At 44.9% G+C, this 13406-nt stretch overlaps 8 non-coding genes across 8 annotated transcripts; 5 read left to right on the top strand and 3 right to left on the bottom strand.

Annotated features, from left to right (window-relative positions):
• The first annotated feature begins 291 nt into the window (after positions 1–291).
• Positions 292–408, top strand: LOC138228348 (U5 spliceosomal RNA). Its single transcript, XR_011185428.1, has one exon. It is a non-coding gene; the product is annotated as a U5 spliceosomal RNA (small nuclear RNA).
• Positions 409–638: 230 nt separating this feature from the next.
• LOC138228163 (U4 spliceosomal RNA) lies at positions 639–780 on the top strand. The gene has a single exon (XR_011185249.1). It is a non-coding gene; the product is annotated as a U4 spliceosomal RNA (small nuclear RNA).
• Positions 781–2107: 1327 nt separating this feature from the next.
• On the top strand, positions 2108–2249 carry LOC138228221 (U4 spliceosomal RNA). Its single transcript, XR_011185307.1, has one exon. It is a non-coding gene; the product is annotated as a U4 spliceosomal RNA (small nuclear RNA).
• A 1020-nt stretch (positions 2250–3269) lies between these two features.
• Positions 3270–3342, bottom strand: trnar-acg (transfer RNA arginine (anticodon ACG)). Its single transcript has one exon. It is a non-coding gene; the product is annotated as a tRNA-Arg (tRNA).
• Positions 3343–8035: 4693 nt separating this feature from the next.
• LOC138228162 (U4 spliceosomal RNA) lies at positions 8036–8177 on the top strand. Its single transcript, XR_011185248.1, has one exon. It is a non-coding gene; the product is annotated as a U4 spliceosomal RNA (small nuclear RNA).
• A 545-nt stretch (positions 8178–8722) lies between these two features.
• On the top strand, positions 8723–8796 carry trnai-aau (transfer RNA isoleucine (anticodon AAU)). Its single transcript has one exon. It is a non-coding gene; the product is annotated as a tRNA-Ile (tRNA).
• Positions 8797–12065: 3269 nt separating this feature from the next.
• Positions 12066–12136, bottom strand: trnag-acc (transfer RNA glycine (anticodon ACC)). The gene has a single exon. It is a non-coding gene; the product is annotated as a tRNA-Gly (tRNA).
• Positions 12137–12349: 213 nt separating this feature from the next.
• trnas-aga (transfer RNA serine (anticodon AGA)) lies at positions 12350–12431 on the bottom strand. Its single transcript has one exon. It is a non-coding gene; the product is annotated as a tRNA-Ser (tRNA).
• Between the last annotated feature and the right edge of the window lie 975 nt (positions 12432–13406).

Raw genomic sequence — 13406 nt, 5'->3', positions numbered from 1 at the left:
GAAGAGGTCACCCAAAAGCTCAAAACGTACAGCATTCTTGCGGGATCCAAAGGTTGCCATCTCAAACTGCAAAACAAACACTGCTTCCACAAAACAAGAAAACAATCCAACTACTCCAACTACAGGCTGATCAAGGTATCTCCCCTGCCAGGTAAGCCGAGAGCCACAGGCGATGAGCCCGGAGCTGAACGGGCCCCACTGGCTCGTTTGTAAGGCCAGGTGCATTACCAACCACGACCGGCAGGGCAGAGGCCTTGAAGGCGGCCTGGGCTCCTGCAGCTGTCCAGCCACGCACTCTGGTTTCTCTTCATCTCGTACAAATCTTTTGCCTTTTACTAAAGATTTCCATGGAGAGGAGCATGAATGAGTTCCATACAATTTTTGTGCTTCCCTGCCTTCGGGTGGGGCGCAGCTGGGCTGGTCAAAGAGAGAAAACAAAACCGCTCACAATCGCTCTTATTACGGCGACTGTGGCCGTCTGCTCTGCGAGTCCTCGGTCTCCGCCTGTCTGATTGGCGCTCTTTTCTTTGGGAGGCGGGAAGTGTCCGGCCGCAAATATGAAGCGTTACAGCAACGACATGCCATGAGACGATTGACAACGATTTCCATAGGATCCCCGCGGTTGCCTGGCAACCGTCAGCTTTGCGCAGTGGCAGTATCGTAGCCTGTGAGGTTTAGCCGAGGCGCGATTATTGCTAGTTGAAAACTTTTCCCAATACCCCGCTTCCGCCGGTTTGCAATACAATCGGCGAAAGCAATTTTTGACAGTCTCGTCAGAGACTGAGCAAGGTGTTTAAAGACAGATTTTGTCATGGTAACATCATGGTAGAAAGAAACAAGCTTGTTACGTCTCAACAGAAACGCTCTTTAGCTCTTTCAGCGTTATGCAGAGAACAGCGTCTGTCGAGATCACTTTTGAGTCAGCGCGAAACGCCGTGTGCTGTCAGTTTGATTTCATATTGCTCATAGCGGCGCCCGGCCTTTGTCTGTCAAACGTTAGGTTGCGCTTCTTCATGCTGCATCGTCGGCATGAGTGGAGCTTTTTAAACGTCTGTACTTACTGCGCCCCATAAGAAATTGTTTGTCCCCGTTCAAAAGAGATTGTGCGATGTCCTGCAGCGTTCGCAAAGCAAACCTTTGACAGTTTGAAAAGAGGAATTTATTCTGCTTCCTGTGCGTGCAGTAGTTACAAAGTTGAACGTCTTTACACGATCTGCTGCAGTTTTCAGTGGGCGGGCTTTGTCAGATGGCTTGGAAAAACGCACTGTGTTTCGGCTCGGGAAACATCATGAGCAGTGTCCTGCATGTTTTCTGTGTATAGCTGTCTTTTAACGCATACAGAATTCATTCGAAATCATTGATTTCTCCAATTAACAAAGGTCCCTTTTTGAACCTGCCAGAAGCATTCTTTCAATGTAACAGATTTACTCCGAGGAAAGGCAGCATGACATTGAGAGTAGCTCAAGCTTTCAGCACCCGTATCGGACTGCGTGTATGCAGACACCGCTCAGAATCCCCTGTAAGATTCTCCCTCAGTTCCGTTGTGCAGTGCTTTACCTCTTTCAAAAGGCTTCACTTTCCTAGTCACATTCCAATGCTCATCGAACCCGGGCTGTTTCCTCCAGCGGTATAGTATTGCAGTGAGACAGCACGATGCCTGCAAGACTATGTCACGCTAAACGCCACAGATTGTGTTTGTCCCTTCGTGTCAGTCGTCCTGCAGCCACGGGAAGTGGGACACAAACATGCTGCAATGCTTTCAGGACGTTAGGATTTGTTTGTGCAACATCCGAGAAGAGTACTTGTGGCTTGAATGTGAACTGTACGTGCCCACCCCCTTTCCTCTGTAGTGCATGAGTTCCTCCCGGCATGCCCTTCGTCATTGTTCTGTCATCTTGTATTTAAAGGGTTGTATTTCTGCTGCTGAAAATAAGCAACGGTTTTCTCACAACGCCCTTTGTTCCCGACGGAGCCCTTGTCTGTCATGACATTCTTCAAAACCTCAAGCTAGAAGAAGACGACAAATATGAAGCGTTACAGCAACGACATGCCATGAGACGATTGATGACGATTTCCATAGGATCCCCGCGGTTGCCTGGCAACCGTCAGCTTTGCGCATTGGCAGTATCGTAGCCTGTGAGGTTTAGCCGAGGCGCGATTATTGCTAGTTGAAAACTTTTCCCAATACCCCGCTTCCGCCGGTTTGCAATACAATCGGCGAAAGCAATTTTTGACAGTCTCGTCAGAGCGTGACATAGTCTTGCAGGCATCGTGCTGTCTAACTGCAATACTATACCGCTGGAGGAAACAGCCCGGGTTCAATGAGCCTTGTAATGTGACTAGGAAAGTGAAGCCTTTTGAAAGAGGTAATGTCGACGCTTTTTTAACAGAGCACCAAAAAAGCGTCTTTTTTGAAGGCCTGGGTACTGAGCATTGGTGGTTCAGTGGTAGAATTCTCGCTTACCATGTGGGAGGCTCTGGTTCGATTCCCAGCCAAAGCAGTAGCTTTTGCAGCGAGCGGCTCCATCACTTGCATCCCCTTGCAACTCGCAACTGAAAACCCACTGAAGCAAAGCATTTGTTAGCCAGGTCAGTACCCGGATGAGGGTGAGCTACAGGGAAAAACAAAGTTTCCAGCTGGAAGCGGTGTTAATGGTGCCGGTGGGGGGGCGCTCACCCTGCATCACGCTTTCATGTATGCTATTGCAGACACCAACGTTGCCTAGATAGAAAACCGAAATAGCCGTGGGTTTGCTTGCTGGTCTGAAGGATCTCTCTTCGAATATCTATCATTTGTCAATGGAAGTAAAAAGCGCTGCAATCTCATACGTTCACAATCAAACTCGCAGCTGTTGTTCGACTTTATTTCTTGACTAATTACAACTGAGTGTCGCATGAGCAGTTACATAAACTTGTCTGGTATATTTGAACACAAATGCCGTTCTTCAATTAAAACTAACAGTACATTGTCAGGGACATTCAGTTCTATACAAACAAGAGACAGACAAGAGAATATTTCTACCGTTCATGTGGACTACGTGTTGACTTACTGATCGGAATAATTGAAAAGTTCGGGCTCATAGTCGATGCAGTGCGTGCTAATTAGAACAGCAACGCTGAGCTCTCAGCACCGTACTGAGCCCAGGTGTTTTTCTAAAGCTGTCAGGTGCAGTTCATTTACATGAAGGAAATCTCTTACTGGGTTCGATTACAATGCAGTAAGTAGCACAGACTACTTAGGGAGTAGCCCGATGCGTTTAAAAACGACCCGAGCCAGGCAGGAGTCGAACCTGCAATCTCCTGAGCCGTAGTCAGACGCGTTATCCATTGCGCCACTGGCCCTGGTGTGACACTGCAGGACTGTAACCCAGTGAGATCAGCACTGCAACTAGTAAAATATTACCCCCGGTCCATTCTTTTCCAAAAGTGAGAAACACCTGTTTTCTACATTTTGTCTGTTTTAAAACCATATCTCTTTAAACCAAACCAAGAGTTTGTCTTTTGCACTGATATTCTGATTCATTTCGATTTCAAAGAAAAAAAAACATTATCTTCCAAAGCATCATAAAATTGTCCATTCTTCCAGACTCTACTTCTCTCTTGTAGTAGTACAGCAGACCTTTCCAGGTGAGCAGATCACAGAGTCCGAAATATGCTTCCTCCATCAAGCAAAGTACCTGAACATGACTCTGTCTTCATAAAAGCGCCCCTGTAATAAAGAAATTAAATCCGAAATCAAGAGGGCAGTTGCCTACTGAAGTTCAAGAAGTCATCAATTTTAACCTAGCAACACATTAAGGGCTGCATCTATACAAGTACGATTCTAGAAATGCTCACCAGATTACGTTTTAAGAAGGAACTGCGCCTCAGGTTCCGCCGAGATCTTAACTTGGATGGCAGGATTCAGAGTCCGGAGTGCAGACTGATGGCGCACGGAGGGTCCACATACTGTGGATCCCTCAGTTTTCTTCCGCGTGTTTAAACCGCCAGCGTGTGACTCCCCTGTCCCCGTGACCTCATTGCTCTGCTCTCGCCTCTGTGCAGCTGAGCCTGACTCATGGTAAAGTGGAAAAAAATATGCCCTCAACGTGAGATTTACTCTGGATCGAGGATAGATGTCACCTTTTTATCGTTGAACAGGATGTATGTGATGTGGCGACTAGGTTCAATTTTGTATCCTTTTAAAAGATTAAGGACTGCGGTGAGCGTGATTTACCACCGTTTCAGCTAAGAACCCGACGTGAGCACCGTTTAAGCTGCATAGTCTCGGTCGTTTAACTCTTCTCCATTAGCAGGGTTAAGGTTAAAGAAAAAAAACATTGCTGACTTCTTTTTTTTTGCCAGCCGCTAGCGCTGATTAGCAATGTTTGTATTTCATGTTTTGCAAGTTCCATCCATTTTAAGAAAAACAAGTCGCGTTAAAGACAGGAAATGAATACTTGCATCTAATTAAGTCTAGCCATAGGCGGTTGTCTGTAAGGACCAGTTCTGTTCGAGAAGACAGAACAAAGAAGGCACCACTGGGATTCGGACCCAGGATCTCCTGTTTAAGAGACAAGCGCTTTAACCAACTAAGCCACGGTGCCCCGGGAGTCTTGTCCTTTTGCAGCCACTTGGACACACCACTCAGACACATCTGCATTCGGTGTGTGCTCCGCCTGCTCGCTGAGCAAGTTGCCACCTTTACATACAATAGCAACATCGACACCAAGAGAAAGGATGACAAATGGCTTTTATCTGGAACTTTTCATGTCCAAGGAGCTCAATGTGCTTTCTGTGTACAACAGGGCCACTGAACTCCACACTGGCCACTGAACCACAGCAGTGGCTTGCTGGCTTGACATCTCCCAAGGAAAATGTTGAAATCGCATGTGGAACAGGAAAAGGACCCTCGAGTACGAGGGAAAAAAAAGAAAAAGATCATCTGGAGCGCGCCAACCCATGTCTGGACAGCTCAGTTTTGTCGACGAGGTGGCTGAGTGGTTAAGGCGATGGACTGCTAATCCATTGTGCTCTGCACGCATGGGTTTGAGTCCCATCTTCGTTGCTCTCTACGTGTGCCCGTTCGACGTTGGCCCTCCCTTTGTTTGCTCCAGTACTAGAGCCTTACATTTTCTAGCGGTGGCTGAACATGGTATAGTAAGCTAACGTCGGTATCGAGCAGTGGCAGTAACAGTATTTACGTGCCGCTGCTGCCAAGTGGCTCTGGGTTGAGACCGCGTTTTCACTTACTTGCAGCACAAACGGAGAAAGCGATTTTTGACAGTCTCTCGAGAGACTGCGCTAGGTGTTTAGGGATAGACTTTGTCAGTTCCCCCTGGGATGATGGCCTCTCAAATAGTTTGTGATTCCTCTAGACGTTTATACAGTAGAAGCCTGCTTCGTGGCTTAAATCCAAGCTAAGGAAACGAGTTAGAGGTCTGATGCAGAACTGCGAATTCAATGAAGGGGAACACTACAGTACATTGCGCTGTATGTTGAGGAAAGCTGCCCCCTTCTGTTCCTTGTCGACCGAACAGAGGACTGTAAAGGATACCGCCAAGAAACTTTAGGATGTTGGTTGGAATCCAGCTCCAAAGAAGCCCCTTTGGGTGTTATGTCATCAAAAAGTAAGAACAGAGAATCTCCCTTTGATCAAAAGCGCAACAGAACTGTTTTCCGTGGAGCAGGTTTCAGATCCGTAGACCTGTTTTATTTGTAGGGCAGGGCGCATTCCCTGCACTGCACTTTCAAAAGCATTTACATTCGTGTTAGACGCAAGAATTGCCTTTGATTTGCGTGCTTACGAACGCCATGGAAAACGAAACAAAACAAAAGCCCTCAGCTCCTGCACTTGATTATAATGCTTTTTTTTTATTTTTATTAAACATGTAGAATTTACAAATACAAATACAACAAGAGGATCAGAGTCATGTACAAGAGAAAAAAAACGCAGCAGAAAAAAAAAACATTTAACTACCAGAGGTAATTAAGTAATTATGTGATCAAATTGTATATTTTACATGTATCATATTTTCCTTGCTTTAATATTTCTCAATTATAAACTTTAGTTTCAACATGCATGCGTTTCCTGTAAAAAAATAAAACTCAGCACAGTTTTTTACAAAACAAAAAAAACGTTTTTCTTTTAACAACATTTCGAGTACCTCTGGCATTCATGAAAAAGACATACACAAAAGCAAATAACTAACTCTAAGACTGTCTAAACTATTGAGTTTTTCAAAGAACCAGAACTATAACAGTCCTTAACACTTAACTACAGCATTCCAAACTAACACTAAAGAAACACTAGTATATACTGGTATAACAAATAAAACCAAACATAATCATTAACTGAGCAGTCACTGAGAGCAAATCTCCTTCCCGTCCACAAAGGCCCTCGCTCCCACAAAGTAGGCTCTCCTCCCCTCTCTTCTGGCAGCTTCAACCTGGGGCCACAGCTGGTTCCTGGTGCTCCTGCCCGCGGCAGACAGTTCCTCTGCAAACCTCAGTTTGTTCCCATTCAAATACTCATTCCCCCTCGCCGCTCGCCACAGCATGTCCCTCGCCGTCCTCTTGGTGAACTGTATTATAATCGATCTGGGGCGCACTTGCCCAGACATGTTCGCTCTCCCGAGCCTGTGAACAAAGTCAATGGCCGATATTACGTCCTCCTGGTCCGGCAGGGTCCTTTTACAGATACCCTTCACTGTTGCAACAAGGTCCTTATCACGTTCCTCTTTAACTCCAAATAATTTTAAATTCCATCGTCGACAGTATCTATCTACATCGTTCACTTTCAATTCAAGTTCTTTAATATGCTTTTCTTGTTCGGTATTTACTTGTTTAAGAACTTTTACTTCACTCTTTAAGTCTTCAACCTCTTTAAACACACAGTCCATGGACTTTTTAAGACTTTCGATTGCGACTGTATTAAATCGAATCATTTCCTTCAGCTCACCCATCATGTTAAAGATGTTGGTTTGGAGCTCCTCCAGCGTCAGGTCACCCCTTCCTCTCTTGGCCGCCGGGGTTTTCACAGGGGTGCTGGGCAGGGACTCCGGCTCTACCGTACGAGCGCATCTCCAGCACTCTTTCCACGTCCCCTCCAGCTGCTTCACTTTTCCCTGTAGTTCCATCGATTTTCTTGTAGTGCTATACATATACGATTGAGGTATCTTAGATTTCTCCTTCGAGGACCCAGCACTCTCTTTTCTTTTCCCAGTGTTACTCATATCGAAATTCTTAAACCTAAAAAAAATCGTTTTTTTTTCTTTCAATTATAACTGAAGTTTAAACAAGTAGTGTTAAGTCTTTATTTTTCTGTAGTCAAAAAAAGCAAAAATTAACATTCAGGTCATGAAAAACTCAAAAAAACTCCTCAACCACTAAACTTTACCTCCCACCTGAGCGCCATCTTGAACGCCCCTACCACCAGAGAATGCTCACGATTTCGGAAGCTGTCTCCGGGACGTGCTGATTCCACACATCCTGAATAAATCATGATATAGTTAGTTGCTGTAGCTAGACGTTTAAATGAGTTTCATGGCCAGATGGACTGTTTCCTCCAGCGGTATAGTATTGCAGTGAGACAGCACGATGCCTGCAAGACTATGTCACGCTAAACGCCACAGATTGTGTTTGTCCGTTCGTGTCAGTCGTCCTGCAGCCACGGGAAGTGGGACACAAACATGCTGCAATGCTTTCAAGACGTTAGGATTTGTTTGTGCAACATCCGAGAAGAGTACTTGTGGCTTGAATGTGAACTGTACGTGCCCGCCCCCTTTCCTCTGTAGTGCATGAGTTCCTCCCGGCATGCCCTTCGTCATTGTTCTGTCATCTTGTATTTAAAGGGTTGTATTTCTGCTGCTGAAAATAAGCAACGGTTTTCTCACAACGCCCTTTGTTCCCGACGGAGCCCTTGTCTGTCATGAAATTCTTCAAAACCTCAAGCTAGATGAAGAAGAGGACAAATATGAAGCGTTACAGCAACGACATGCCATGAGACGATCGATAACGATTTCCATAGGATCCCCGCGGTTGCCTGGCAACCATCAGCTTTGCGCAGTGGCAGTATCGTAGCCTGTGAGGTTTAGCCGAGGCGCGATTATTGCTAGTTGAAAACTTTTCCCAATACCCCGCTTCCGCCGGTTTGCAATACAATCGGCGAAAGCAATTTTTGACAGTCTCGTCAGAGACTGAGCAAGGTGTTTAAAGACAGATTTTGTCATGGTGACATCATGGTAAAAAGAAACGAGCTTGTTACGTCTCAACAGAAACGCTCTTTAGCTCTTTCAGCGTTATGCAGAGAACAGCGTCTGTCGAGATCACTTTTGAGTAAGCGCGAAACGCTGTGTGCTGTCAGTTTGATTTCATATTGCTCGTAGCGGCGCCCGGCCTTTGTCTGTCAAACGTTAGGTTGCGCTTCTTCATGCTGCATCGTCGGCATGAGTGGAGCTTTTTAATCTTCTGTACTTACTGCGCCCCATAAGAAATCGTTTGTCCCCGTTCAAAAGAGATTGTGAGATGTCCTGCAGCGTTCGCAAAGCAAACCTTTGACAGTTTGAAAAGAGGAATTTATTCTGCTTCCTGTGCGTGCAGTAATTACAAAGTTGAACGTCTTTACACGATCTGCTGCAGTTTTCAGTGGGCGGGCTTTGTCAAATGGCTTGGAAAAACGCACTGTGTTTCGGCTCGGGAAACATCATGAGCAGTGTCAGCACAGAGAGGACCATTGTCGTGAGGCTGGTTAGCTCAGTTGGTTAGAGTGTGGTGCTAATAACGCCAAGGTCGTGGGTTCGAGCCCCGTACGGGCCAGGTCCTTTTCTCCCCTCTTACCAAAGCTGTTAGGTTCCTTTCCGTGGTGAGATGGGTTGTCATGCAACGCTGCCACATAGTGCCGACAGACAAGAGTGTTGCGGGAGAAGAGAAAAGTGTTTGATGATTTAAGAGTGTCTTAGGTGGAGCCAAAATCAAGTGTCACAAATGCAAGTGGGAGGATTTCCAATGTTTAATATGGTAAAAATAAGCAGAAGTTATCTGCCGGTCCGGCACAGTCTGCTATGCTTTTGTCATATACTGTAAAGTGGTGTGGAACTGGGTGTCGAACTGGAGCCTCACCATTTGCATATGTGAGGCTCCAGTTATACATCGAGTGTCACGTTAAATGACAAAAATCAAGAGAGTTAAAGCAGCTGGAGAGGTTTTCTTACAACTTTTGAGCTGACACAGTTTTGGAAAATGTTTCCTTCACGCTGCACTGTACAACATAGGCAGCCAAGAGTCTCCAAAACAAAACAGAATTGACAGATAGGAGAAAATTCCCACTCGTCCTGAAGTTCCCAAAATCAAGCACTGAGCATAAACAAAGTGTCTAAGTAGCGTGGGAATGCTAACCCTAACCCTAGCTGGAATTTGAGCAATCCAGCACTGAGCGTAAAAAGATGAGTCAAAGTAACGTCTAATCTGATTATTTTCCTTAGAGCTGGTTCAGAGTTTGCTCAAGAATTTCCCTTTCACAGATGCGCAAAGAAGAATGTTGGGGGTGCACGCTTCAAGGTGCCTTACAGCTGTAGGGAGTGATTCGAGACGATTCGTGGCGTGTGCTCGTTCCCATATACCGTACACCGGGGGTGCAGTGCTAGGATGACGTACAATACCGCTTGGGCACGTAATGGCGTTATTTGCAAGTGCGGGACGTGAGGGTTTTTGTTTGTTCGTTGTTTTGCTCTGCTTTGCTTTGTTTTGCTTTCCATCGCGTTGGTAAGAGCGTAAATAAAAAGGCGATTCCTGCGTCTACCACTAATGTAAGAGCTATTTCAAGTGCGGCGTGTTGCGGCTTTTCAAATGCTCAACAGGATGACTTCGCATGCACGCGTGCTTTCATGAAGTCGTGTGTGCAACCATGTCTGCTTACGTGCAAACGGGCGTGGTTTCATGTATGCAAAAAACTTTCCTGGGCTCTTCTGAAGCACATAAAATTATTTGGAGATATAAATTAGGCTCTAGAATTGATAACTTTTTTTTCATTTTTGGCATTTTTCATCATTTTTCAGAAAGTGGTTGCAAGCCCGATATCATGCGAAGAAACTTCAGGATTCGGGGATCAGTCAATGGATTTTAAAACACATCCTAAATACAGTGTTCCTGCACCTTTGACCTCATCCAGAATGTATCGTTTTTTGAAAGGGATTGCTGTCAGAATGCACAACTGAATCCCAAACAGAATCTCTAGTCAAATATGATCATTTGTGAAACAGGCAAATGAGTCTCTCAGGTGCCCATTGCTCATTTTCAGACACATTTATGCAATACTTTCACCATGCGTTGAGCAATAGGGATTAAAGATACCAGAGGTAAGGTTTAAAAGTGATTCTGAGGTGGAATAGATCAGCGATACAGCTAGGCATCTGAAATGCGGGGTTTGAGAGCCCTTCAGGGAACACCGTACCCTAAAGGTACCAGAAGTCCACTAGTATAAGCATTAAGTCACTGTCACCCCTGTTACAATGTGATTGCTACATATCTTCATTTCTTTGGTTTTTAAGGAGTAAGAGTGCAGGGGGTCTAAATCTGCGATCCAGTGTGTTGAAGTATTTCACAACACTACCTGTAGCCCGTCTGGAAATAAATCCTCATTCTGATTATTGACCTGGGCATGTACCAAAAAATCAGTGAGCATATATATATATATCACTGTGTTGAAGCTAAAGACCTGTATGTAATAATATGATGCTAAAATGTTATTTTCACATATATTAATGTAATAAATGATTGCTTATGCTTTATAAACAAATCTTATTAAAATAAAAGCTTAAGTTTTGTATTTATCTTGTACCATAGAACATGATTTTCTTTGTATTTCATGCCCACAAAGTGTCAAAATGACGCACTACATGATATAAGGAAGATTATCACATGCATATCGGTATTATCTTTCTCATTAATATGCATTCCTTTCATTACCTTTTAATTTTTAAAATGAACTCAAATTGTGTATAATGTTATAATTTAAGTAGAATAGGTTCTAATAATATAATGATAAAGTGTGTTGCACTACTTCACTACTTCACTGCTCTATGCCGTCTGGAAATAAATCCTCAGACTGCTTACTGCCCAGGGCATGTACCAATAAATTACAGGAGCACATCTATATATCACTGCGTTGAAGCAGGAGACACAATCACTGCAAACATCCTAAATACAGCGTTTCAGCACCTTTGACCTCATCCAGAACGTATCATTTCTTGAAAGGGATTGCTGTCCGAATGCACAGCTGAATCCCAAACAGAATCTCTAGTAAAATACGATCATTTGTGAAACAGGCAAATGACTGTCATTCCTCATTGTCAGACACGTATGCAATGCTTTCACCGTGCATTGAGCAATAGGGATTAAAGACGCCACAGGTAAGGTTAGAAGTCATTCTGACTATATTCTAAAATATTGGACTCATATTCTTATGATGGCAGACATGATGCTGCTTTTAAAACCGGGGTTAATGGACATTATATGACTGTCAATTCTGTTTTGTTTTGGAGACTCTTGGCTGCCTATGTGGTACAGTGCAGCGTGAAGGAAACATTTTCCAAAACTGTGTCAGCTCAAAAGTTGTAAGAAAACCTCTCCAGCTGCTTTAACTCTCTTCATTTTTGTCATTTAATGTAACACTACCAGTTCGACACCACTTTACAGTATATGACAAAAGCATGGCAGACTGTGCCGGACCGGTAGATAACTTCAGCTTATTTTTACCATATTAAACAATGGAAATCCAACCACTTGCATTTGTGACACTTTATTTCTGCTGCACCTAAGACACTCTTAAATCTTCAAACACATTTCTCTTCTCCCGCAACACTCTTGTCTGTCACTATGCTGTGGCATTGGGACCAACACAGACCTCAGGGTGAGCGTTAAGGGTGACGTCAGGGTGAGCGCACCATTAACACCGCTTCCAGCTGGAAGCTTTGTTTTTCCCTGTAGCTCACCCTCATCCGGGTACTGACCTGGCTCACACCTGCTTAGCTTCAGTAGGTTTTCAGTTGCGAGTTGCAAGTGATGGAGCCGCTCGCCGCAAAAGCCACTACATTGGCCGGGAATCGAACCCGAGCCTCCCGCGTGGTAGGCGAGAATTCTACCACTGAACCACCAATGCTCAGTGCCTGGGCCTTCAAAAAAGACGCTTTTTTGGTGCTCTGTGCAAAACGCGTCGACATCTGCTTCCAGCTGCAAAATGCCATTCGCGGACGCTGAAGAACTTATTTCCAAGGCAGCGGGTACAAGCGATTGGGCGTTTTAAAACCACCAGGAACAGCAAAGAGGCGCGCTTCTTTGCTTGCGCCGAAACACACCGACTGGAGGCGGATAACGTAGTCGGCAGGATTCGAACCTGCGCGGGGAGACCCCAATGGATTTCTAGTCCATCGCCTTAACCACTCGGCCACGACTACAGCAAGCCCCACTGCCGCTGCGTTCTTGCTACAATCTTACCTGGAATGCGAGGCGCCGGCGGAAGCCTATTTCAAAGTCGTTCTCTGTTTCAAAAAAACATTTCCAAAATACAAGCCTTGCAGACAGACACGCCTCAGAGGACTTAAGGGTGGCTTCATGTCGGAATGATAAAGTCTCCCCGTCCGGACATGAAAATGCCACTTTGTTACACACAAAAAAAGAATCAACAACAGAGAAATGCCCACAAGCATTTGAAAAGCCGCACCACGTCGCACTTGAAATAGCTCTTACATTAGTGGTAGACGCAGGAATCGCCTTTTTATTTACGCTCTTACCAACGCGATGGAAAGCAAAACAAAGCAAAGCAGAGCAAAACAAAACGAACAAACGAAAACCTTGCGTATAACGCCGTTACGTGCCCAAGCGGTATTGTACATCATCCTAGCACTGCACCCCGGGGCGTACGGTATATGGGAACGAGCACACGCCACGAATCGTCTTGAATCACTCCCTACAGCTGTAAGGTGCCTTGAAGCGTGCACCCCCAACTTTCTTCTTTGCCCATCTGTGAAAGGTAAACTGTTGAACAAACTCTGAACCAGCTCTAAGGAAACTAATCCGATTAGACGTTACTTTGACTCATCTTTTTACGCTCAGTGCTGGATTGCTCAAACTCCAGCTAGGGTTAGGGTTAGCATTCCCACGCTACTTAGACACTTTGTTTACGCTCAGTGCTGGATTTTGGGAACTTCAGGATGAGTGGGAATTTTCTCCTATCTGTCAATTCTGTTTTGTTTTGGAGACTCTTGGCTGCCTATGTTGTACAGTGCAGCGTGAAGGAAACATTTTCCAAAACTGTGTCAGCTCAAAAGTTGTAAGAAAACCTCTCCAGCTGCTTTAACTCTCTTCATTTTTGTCATTTAATGTGACACTCGATGTATAACTGGAGCCTCACATATGCAAATGGTGAGGCT

Source organism: Lepisosteus oculatus, unplaced genomic scaffold, assembly GCF_040954835.1.
Source record: "Lepisosteus oculatus isolate fLepOcu1 unplaced genomic scaffold, fLepOcu1.hap2 HAP2_SCAFFOLD_40, whole genome shotgun sequence".
NCBI classification, from domain to species: Eukaryota; Metazoa; Chordata; class Actinopteri; order Semionotiformes; family Lepisosteidae; genus Lepisosteus; species Lepisosteus oculatus.
The sequence above is the reverse complement of the archived record's forward strand: the minus strand, read 5'-3'. Positions and strand labels throughout refer to the sequence as shown.